Raw genomic sequence first — 9306 nt, forward strand, 5'->3', positions numbered from 1 at the left:
TTTTTTTGCCTCAGGTCAAAATGGGATAAGCAATGAAGAGGAATCGCTAGTGCTTAATGTATTATTTATAACACCTTTTTTATTGCAACTACACAAACACAGCAACATTGCAGGCCACCTATACCAGAACTGGAATACTATTAATCAGAGCACTTATCTGTATCCATGTTCCCTCAACCAGAACCCTAATGTGAGTTAGGAGACATGATACAGTCGAGCTGGGGCATATAGGGCTTTTGGTGCAGTATAGTTTATTTGAAGTGCCCAGGTTAAAAAATACAACAATACGTCTCATCTTATCCCTAAAATGTCAGTGTTTCGAACTCATGAGATGATGATGAGGGTGATGATGAGGGTGATGATGATGATGATTATGATCAGGGTGATGATGATGATTGATGATGAGGGTGATGATGATGGTTACATCAGTGGAGCTTACTGTATGACTCAATGTCTGATCCCTCTGCTTTACTATGAATCAGTTGCTTAATTGATCTCTTCATGGGAGTGCCCCCAGTTATGTGATTGTCACTATTCTTTAATTGAACTTGACACAATCTATAGCTCCAGACTTCAAAATGTTTGTCTCATTCCACAACAGCTTGCATTGAGTTTGGGATTTATTATTTTATTCCAAAACATTCCAATTACTTCATCACTAGCATGATTGAAGTAAAATGTGACAGAAGTAGCATGTGCTTAAATTCATATTTAGAAAATGTCAAAAAATTCTGAGATGAATTCAAAATCTAAAAAATATAGGTCAAAATGACCTCTCAGTCATGCTAGTGCTATGTTGTATTTAGGCCACTGGTTTTCAAGGTCAGGTCCGAGGGATCAACGGGAGGTCCAAACGAACCTGAGAACACGCAGCAGCACGCCACAGAGAACGGACAGCGCGCACACACACACACACACACACACACACACACACACGCACACACACACACACACACACACGCACACACACACACACACACACACACACACACACACACACGCACACACACACACACACACACACACACACACACACACACACACACACACACACACACACACACGCACACACACACACACACACACACACACAGACACACACACACACACACACACACACACACACACACACACACACACACACAACACCGGCGTCGAGACACAGGACCGAGTGACAGCCCACGGGAACGAGGAGATCCTGGACTTGGTTCTGGAAGAAAATGAGGACTGTGTTGAAACATGGACTTGATGGACTGTGATTTCCCGTCCAGAAGGATGTTGTGAACAGGTTGCATATGGGATTGCGTGGCGTTTCTGATCATTCTATTCTAATCCTGGTCTGCATTTATGCACCCCTGGTTTGTTTGGTTTGTGTCAATCTGGTTTGATGTATGTTTGCACAGATTTTTGTGGAGTCCTGGGCTCCATAACCCCAGGTGGTGTAGTCTGTGACTTTAAATTGTTTGTTTCAACCTCGCCACAAGTGTACAAATCCTTACAGGTCAAATAATAACATGGGGTAATCTTAAAATTGTCTGATATAAGCATTGTGGTCCAAAAATAAACAAACTGTCTCTGCAATTATTGTCAGGGAGGTGTCTCTGTACCGTGTACGACAGTTAGTCAGTCATATTTGACAGTCTGTTTCTATAGCGAACTTGTAACTGATTTGGCAGCAGTAACATTACATTTTCTCTCAGTCAGTTGATCCTTCATATCCATATGAGTGAAACCAACAGCCAGTTCTTATATGAGGCGATCTAAAATCCCCCTATGGGGATTACAATGCAAATAAAAAGTACATGAACCCGTGGACTTAGCGCCCTCTACTGATATTGACGTCAGACTTCGGTGCTCTATAGCAGGTGGATAACAGGATCTTGGCCCGTTTTGTCCGCCCTCAGCCCTCCTCTTCCGGTGGGGCGCCTGTGTTTTCATTCCCACTAACAACATTTACACTTACCGAATGCCCCGGCCAACAGCTCGGAATCTGTTCTTGAGAGATTATGTGTGGTGCAACATGTGCCCCGACAACAGTTTGTGAATGGCTAACGTGATCTGTTTTTACACGGAACAAAGTGTGTCAGTGGTGGAGGCGAGCTCAAACCGCTCACTGTTTCTCCTGCATGGATCAGTACCCATCTAGTTCACTCCCTTAATTATACACCTAATATGTTCTGGCAAGTTCATAGCTGGGATTTGTTGTGATGTCTCATTCAAATGGAAGAAAAATGCTGCCATCTGTTCAAATTTACATCAGTAACGGTGACAGGTGCTCTGCTATTCAATTATTTGTTTGCTTCGCTCCAATTAGCCAGTTCTCGGTCTCCCAAACTAAATCGTCCTTCATGTGGTATGGTAAGGTACAAATTATTACAGAGTGTTAATTAGATTTTTCTATCATGAATAGCAGGGGTTCCCAAACTTTTTCAGCTTGTGACCTAAAATAGAAATGTGGTGCCCGCCCCCAGAACCTCTCCGTTATTGAGCATAATGGCCCATGACGCCATGTTTAAACAATCAAGACAAGAGGCGATCAAGAAATACATGTAATCATCCACACTGGTACAAACATGTTGGTCTAAAAGTGTATTGATACCCGCCAACCAGCGCTGTCCAGATAAACAACATTACATTTGTAAAGTGACTGTACAGTAGCCTACACACATTAACAAGTTAACAGTTTCTTCAATATTATTTTACAAAAGTAAAAAGGTCAATCGCCTTCCATCTGTATTTGAAGGCCCTAGTAAAATAAACCTTGGTTTAGCAGCCTATCCACAGAGGCTGTTGGTCCGTCTGCTGGTCCTGGACTGAATGGACCCGTACCTCCTACCAGAGGGCAGTAGTTTGAAGAGATGGTGTGTTGGGTACTATACAGGGATTCTTTCACTAATAACTGTTGCTTATGGTGTGTGAACATCTTGTTTTCAAACTTTTAATTACTGTCAATAAGGGATTCAAGTGTGTGTTAACTACTAAGAGTCCCTAACCCCATGACAAGACAGGATAGGAAATCCATGGGTCGCTTCAGGGTTTAGAACCACAATTGATTACCTCTACATCTAAATGTACAGCTTCACGCACAGGCCACCAGCCTCGGAGCTACATCTAAATGTTCATACAATGGACATGACGAGACGAGATTGGGCAACGTTGGAATTGCGAACGAGAAGACAGAGTTCTCTCTGACAGCCTTACTTCTGACCAACAGAACAACGAGAAGACAGCGTTCTCTGTGACAGCCTTACTGTTCTGACCAACAGAACAGGGCAATGTGTCAGCAGCACAGACAGGCTGAGTTATATTTCAGCCCATATACTTGAATTGCATCATACCGTCCTGTCTGCCAGTACTGTCTATCGATACAGTAGGCCATAATGCACTGCTTTTCAATCGTTTTAAATTCAACAACCAGTTTTATATTAGTTATATTATTATACAGCTATATACATTAGGCCATGGACACTTATTTGATACAATTTTGATATCATATCATGTGCATATTGTGATCTATAAGATCACAATATGCACTGTAAACTCCAATATGTCAGAATTAAATTAGATAACACCAAAATCTAATCTTATTCTGAGAGTCATGTGCAACTGAACCATGCAAACGGGGGGCCCATTTGGTTCCATTTGTACATCCGAGTTCAGAACAGACCTGCAAGGGTCCATTTGGTTCCCAATGTGCAACTATCAATCATTTAGCCATGGGTGGGGACCCCATGGAACCCCCTCAAGGACCTCTGGGGGTCTGTATGTCAACCACTCCATGGGTGGGGACCCCATGGAACCCCCTCAAGGACCTCTGGGGGTCTGTATGTCAACCACTCCATGGGTGGGGACCCCATGGAACCCCCTCAAGGACCTCTGGGGGTCTGTATGTCAACCACTCCATGGGTGGGGACCCCATGGAACCCCCTCAAGGACCTCTGGGGGTCTGTATGTCAACCACTCCATGGGTGGGGACCCCATGGAACCCCCTCAAGGACCTATGGGGGTCTGTAAGGAACAGCAATGTCCCTATGTCCCACATATAGGGACATAGTCCCAACCTATGTCTGTCCCTATGTTTAGAGTACCAGTAGGGGCAAAAGTGGCGCTGTTGTGCTTGAAACAGAGAGACAGATAGTGTTGCACTGTTGCCTGCTAATTACAATGGGGAGAGAGAGAGCGCCGTGCGCGCGTGCAAACTGGAGTGGAACCAAATGTAGTCAATGAAAACAATTCAAGTATAGACGTGGAAGAAAAACGGACAGTCAGTGCAGACCTATTGGAAACCATACCAATCTGACAGCGTTCATCCCCCCATCGCCTTTTCTCCATCTTGTCTCCCTTCCAGCACACTAATAAGAAAGAAATAGCCTACCGTAAAAAAATAAATCTTTAAAAGGCCTCGTTGTGCTCAATGACCCATCTAGACTCTCTGGCTTGCCGTGGTTGGTGGACAGAAGTCATCCATTGATTTATGCCTGCGGGGCACATTCTGTTCTCACTTCTCTCCATGCAGCGTACCGTCCGCTCCTGCTTCAAGACACCGTTTATACTTTCTTTTGCGGTGACAGCAGCATGCAGAGGTGTGGCTGTGTGTGTGTGTGTGTGTGTGTGTGTGAGCGGTGCGCGTTGCATGGGGAAAAAGGTCTGCCATATATACGGTATGTCTGTCTGTCTGTCTGCGTAGCGTAGCGGAGCGCGCTGACAGTGTGATGGATACCGTTGTGTTAAAATCTGATAGGTTTTCTGCTGATCCGGCGCCCCCCCCAGCTGCATGTCGACCCGCTTCCCTTTTTGTGGTGACACATTGCACAAAATATTGAAGCGGGATTATGCGGAGGAGACGCCACCTCTGAGGTCATAAGAAGAAGAAAAAGAAGACAAAAAAAGTAGCCTAATACCAGGCCGGATTTTCTGCACTGTTGGACTTGGACGTTTGAATTGAACATTTTAACTTTTGCTGAAATTGGCCATATTGAAGGCAGCAACATTGAGTTTGCTTCTGATAGTTTCTGATAGTTTTTTCATCATTTTTGACAATATGCCCATAGGCCTATAATATAATAATATAGGCTAACGTAATAAACATGCCCAAAAGCAACATTAAAAGTGGTAAAAATGGTAACAAAGCAAGTTATGATTTTGCGCATAATCATTTTAGACTATATATGTATACTTTCAAACAGACAGTGGGCGTCGTCACACACACTGGAACAAAGAAGCGGGGAGAGAAAGGAAGGCGATACAAGTAAGGAGATGAAAACAAACGCGCTGCTTTGGGGCTGAAGGTAGAGCATTGTGCTCTTTAGCAGGCGCCTGCATGCTGAATGTAGAGCATTGTGCTCTTTAGCAGGCGCCTGCATGCTGAATGTAGAGCATTGTGCTCTTTAGCAGGCGCCTGCATGCTGAAGGTAGAGCATTGTGCTCTTTGGCAGGCGCCTGCATGCTGAAGGTAGAGCATTGTGCTCTTTGGCAGGCGCCTGCATGCTGTCTGCATGCTGAAGGTAGAGCATTGTGCTCTTTAGCAGGCGCCTGCATGCTGCCTGCATGTTGCTGTATGTTGTGCTCTTTAGCAGGCGCCTGCATGCTGCCTGCATGTTGCTGTATGTTGTGCTCTTTGGCAGGCGCCTGCATGCTGCCTGCATGTTGCTGTATGTTGTGCTCTTTAGCAGGCGCCTGCATGCTGCCTGCATGTTGCTGTATGTTGTGCTCTTTAGCAGGCGCCTGCATGCTGCCTGCATGTTGCTGTATGTTGTGCTCTTTAGCAGGCGCCTGCATGCTGCCTGCATGTTGCTGTATGTTGTGCTCTTTAGCAGGAGCCTGCATGCTGCCTGCATGTTGCTGCGCTCAGCACAACTTAGAGAAATGGTGTTTTAGTGTTAATCAGGGCAGACACAAAAACTGACCTTCCAATTAATCTGCCTGCACACCTGCCTGCCATGCACCACCAGTCACCCCCCACCCACCCCCAGCCCCACTCCAACTACAGGAAAACAGCCCAATTCCTTTTGCAAAAAAATATATGTTAATGACTTGTAGAAAATTTCGAAACACTTTCCTCTGGGTCTTTATGCGTGTAATTTGTGGTTTTAGATATTTTAGATTTTAGCAGTGAGCTTTTAGACCAGTGTCTCTGATGTCATGGACACTGGGCTCACTTACTACCTGGACTACATGTTGTCTCAGTAAGATAGCCCTCCCCCTATCCACAAGGAGGAGCAGTGCACCAACACCTCATGGTAATTATAGTCCAGGAAGGAAGTGAGCCCAGTGTCGATGACATCAGAAACACTGATGTCGCGGACGATTAAGGATCGGGAGGCCCCGTTCATGACGTCAACATTTTTATAATAATTATTATTATTATAAGTGTGTATTATCGGACTTCAAAGCATGAACAGCATACAGCACAGCCAAGTAGAAAAATACACAAAAGCAGCTTGATTAAACAATTATTTTACTTTGTCTTGAAATTACTGTAAGGTGTAACTGGGAGACAGCATATAGGCTATACAATGATGTAATCGCAACTCTTAAAAGGTGTGTGTGTGTGTGTGTGTGTGTGTGTGTGTGTGTGTGTGTGTGTGTGTGTGTGTGTGTGTGTGTGTGTGTGTGTGTGTGTGTGACTGTGTGTCAGACTGCCACAACAGCTGCGTTCGCTTCCCGTGTTAACGCATCTTACTGGTTATTAGCTGCTGCCAACTAGTGGTAAGTGGATGTACAGGATGAGGCTGAATAATTGTCAAGGCTGATTTGAAGGCTGCGATGCAATGCAATATTACTACTACTACTACTACTACTACTACAAATAATACTAATAATAAATAAAAAAGGGAGGCCTGTGGAAGTACGAGGCCCGTTTCAATTGAAACGATTGAAACATATATAAGGCCGCCACTGGTCGCAGAGAACGACACCAGAAAGCAACGCGATTACTTCACATCAAGCTTTTATTTTGGTGATGATGATGTCTCATTCACTTATATTAGTCTATTGCCTGTACTATTATTAAGTTGGTGATTTTACTTGAGCTGAAAAATCTAAACGGGAAAAGTTATGTGAATTGATCACACAAAATGCACACTCCCAGTGTGTACGGACCTTCACTCTGTGTAAAACTAAACATCCATTCCTCACCGTGCCTCAAAATAATTATTAAAGATGGCCAAAAAGCTGCTGATAACTAACTGGCACCATTGATTTTGTCCAAAGTACAGCAGTTTGCTGGTTCACCGTGTCAGTGCGTGTTGTACCCTATAATTTATGAAGCGCTTCCAACGGCTGGCACGGGTTGGAATGCAACCTGAGGCCATTTGTTGCAGCCCCCCAACACCCGCTCTCTCTCTATCTCTATATCTCTCTCTCTCTTCTCTTTTGGTCCGTCTACATACTGCGTATAATAATAATAATAATAATATTCAAATGCAAAAAGACTCATCTCAGCACTATGGGGGACCGGGCCTTCTGCTCAGCTGCTCCAAGGCTGTGGAATGTCCTCCCAGACCACCTGAGAGCACCACAGATCGTGGACGCTTTTAAAAGGGGACTAAAGACCTTCCTTTTTCAACAAGGCATTTGCCTAGTTGGACCTTTTAAATGCCCTGTGTGCGTTTTAACTGTTTTAGCTTATACTGTAGGTGATTACATAATGCATTCATTGTTTTTTATTCTGATCTTGTCCCTGTATTTTTATTTTATGCTCTGTAGCACTTTGAGATTTGTTTAAAATAAAATGTAGTATTATTATTATTATTATTATCACGAGATGCCATACACTGTAAAGGGGGATACTTGGGGGTGCCATACACTGTGAAGGGGGATAGGGGGCTGCCGTACCCTTGGTTTAGGCTCAACATGTCAGTTTGTCTCCTCCGGCCCCTTCACATTAAGTAGATACCTTCATCTTTTGTGGCCAGATGTAATTTCCTGGGGTCTAGTACGGCTATAGTAAATAATATAAAAATAAATTGCCATGAAATCATGTAAAAAAAATACCTGTCAAAAACAGCTAAAATCGCTAAAATGAAAGAAAGCAGCATACACTCCTCTTTTACTTTCTCTAATAACAACCTATAAAACATGAACCTTGGTTGAAAGTTGTCGTTTAAGTTGTTGAGAAATGCCGCTGTTCTTCTTTTCTTAGATTCTAAATGCTTACATTTCTAAACATTTCATCTCGTCGCTGTCGAATAAAGCAGAAAACAAAAATAACCTCGAAAAAACGATTATAGGCTGTGCAATAAGTGTTAAAACAATAATAATGGAAAAACCCTGACTCAGAGAAAACATAACTACAGTATTCAAGGTGGAAATCTATAAAATATGACAAGTACAACTTCCAGCGTATAAAATATGATTATTATAGTGTAGAATCCATAACAAGTAGAGTTTGTGAAGAATGAATGCATTTGCTGCGTGTTCAGCAGTTTTCCTGCAGGGCAGATGGGAGTCCTGGTCACACACACACACACACACACACACCCCCACACACACACACACACACGCACACACACACACACACACACACACACACAAACTCATAGACAGTGAGAGAGCAACATTCTTACACTGCCCCGCAACCATGCATGCGTGGCAGGCTATTGTAATCACTTCTCTCTGTGTGTGTGTGTGTGTGTGTGTGTGTGTGTGTGTGTGTGTGTGTGTGTGTGTGTGTGTGTGTGTGTGTGTGTGTGTGTGTGTGTGTGCGTGTGTGTGCGTGTGCGCGTGCCTGCGTGTCAGTGTGTGCGTGCATGGGGCACGTGTGTGCATGTATTACTAGCATGAGAACAAAACTGAATGGCCATGCATTCAAAATATATTTTATCTTGTACGGACGAGATATTATCTTTTACGGACGAGATATTATCTTGTACGGACGAGATATTATCTCGTACGGACGAGATACAATATATTTTGAATGTATGGCCGTGGGGCTCCGTAATATACATCATTTAACGTGATGATTAAGTTTAGTGTGTCATCTTGAACGAGATTAAATACCGAGTAGTTCTTTAATCAAAAGCACCTATGAACTATTATGTTTGGAGGACGAGGCAGAAATGGGAATCAAAAGGGCAAGCTTCATTTTTATTCGCTTTTATTTATGTGTAAATCTACACGCAGTACGTTTTCGTTTTAAGTAAGTAATTAAAAAATATATTTTATGGACTTTTGATACACACATACAGAATGAAAATGTTCCCTTTTCCCCTCCCTGTAGGCCTACATACAGTGGTTTATTTTTCCTGTGATGATATAGATTGATTGATTGATTGATTTATTTTAACCTGTGATGATATTGAATGT

The sequence above is a fragment of the Protomyctophum bolini genome (genome assembly GCF_963924005.1).
Source record: "Protomyctophum bolini genome assembly, chromosome: 1".
Lineage (NCBI taxonomy): Eukaryota > Metazoa > Chordata > Actinopteri > Myctophiformes > Myctophidae > Protomyctophum > Protomyctophum bolini.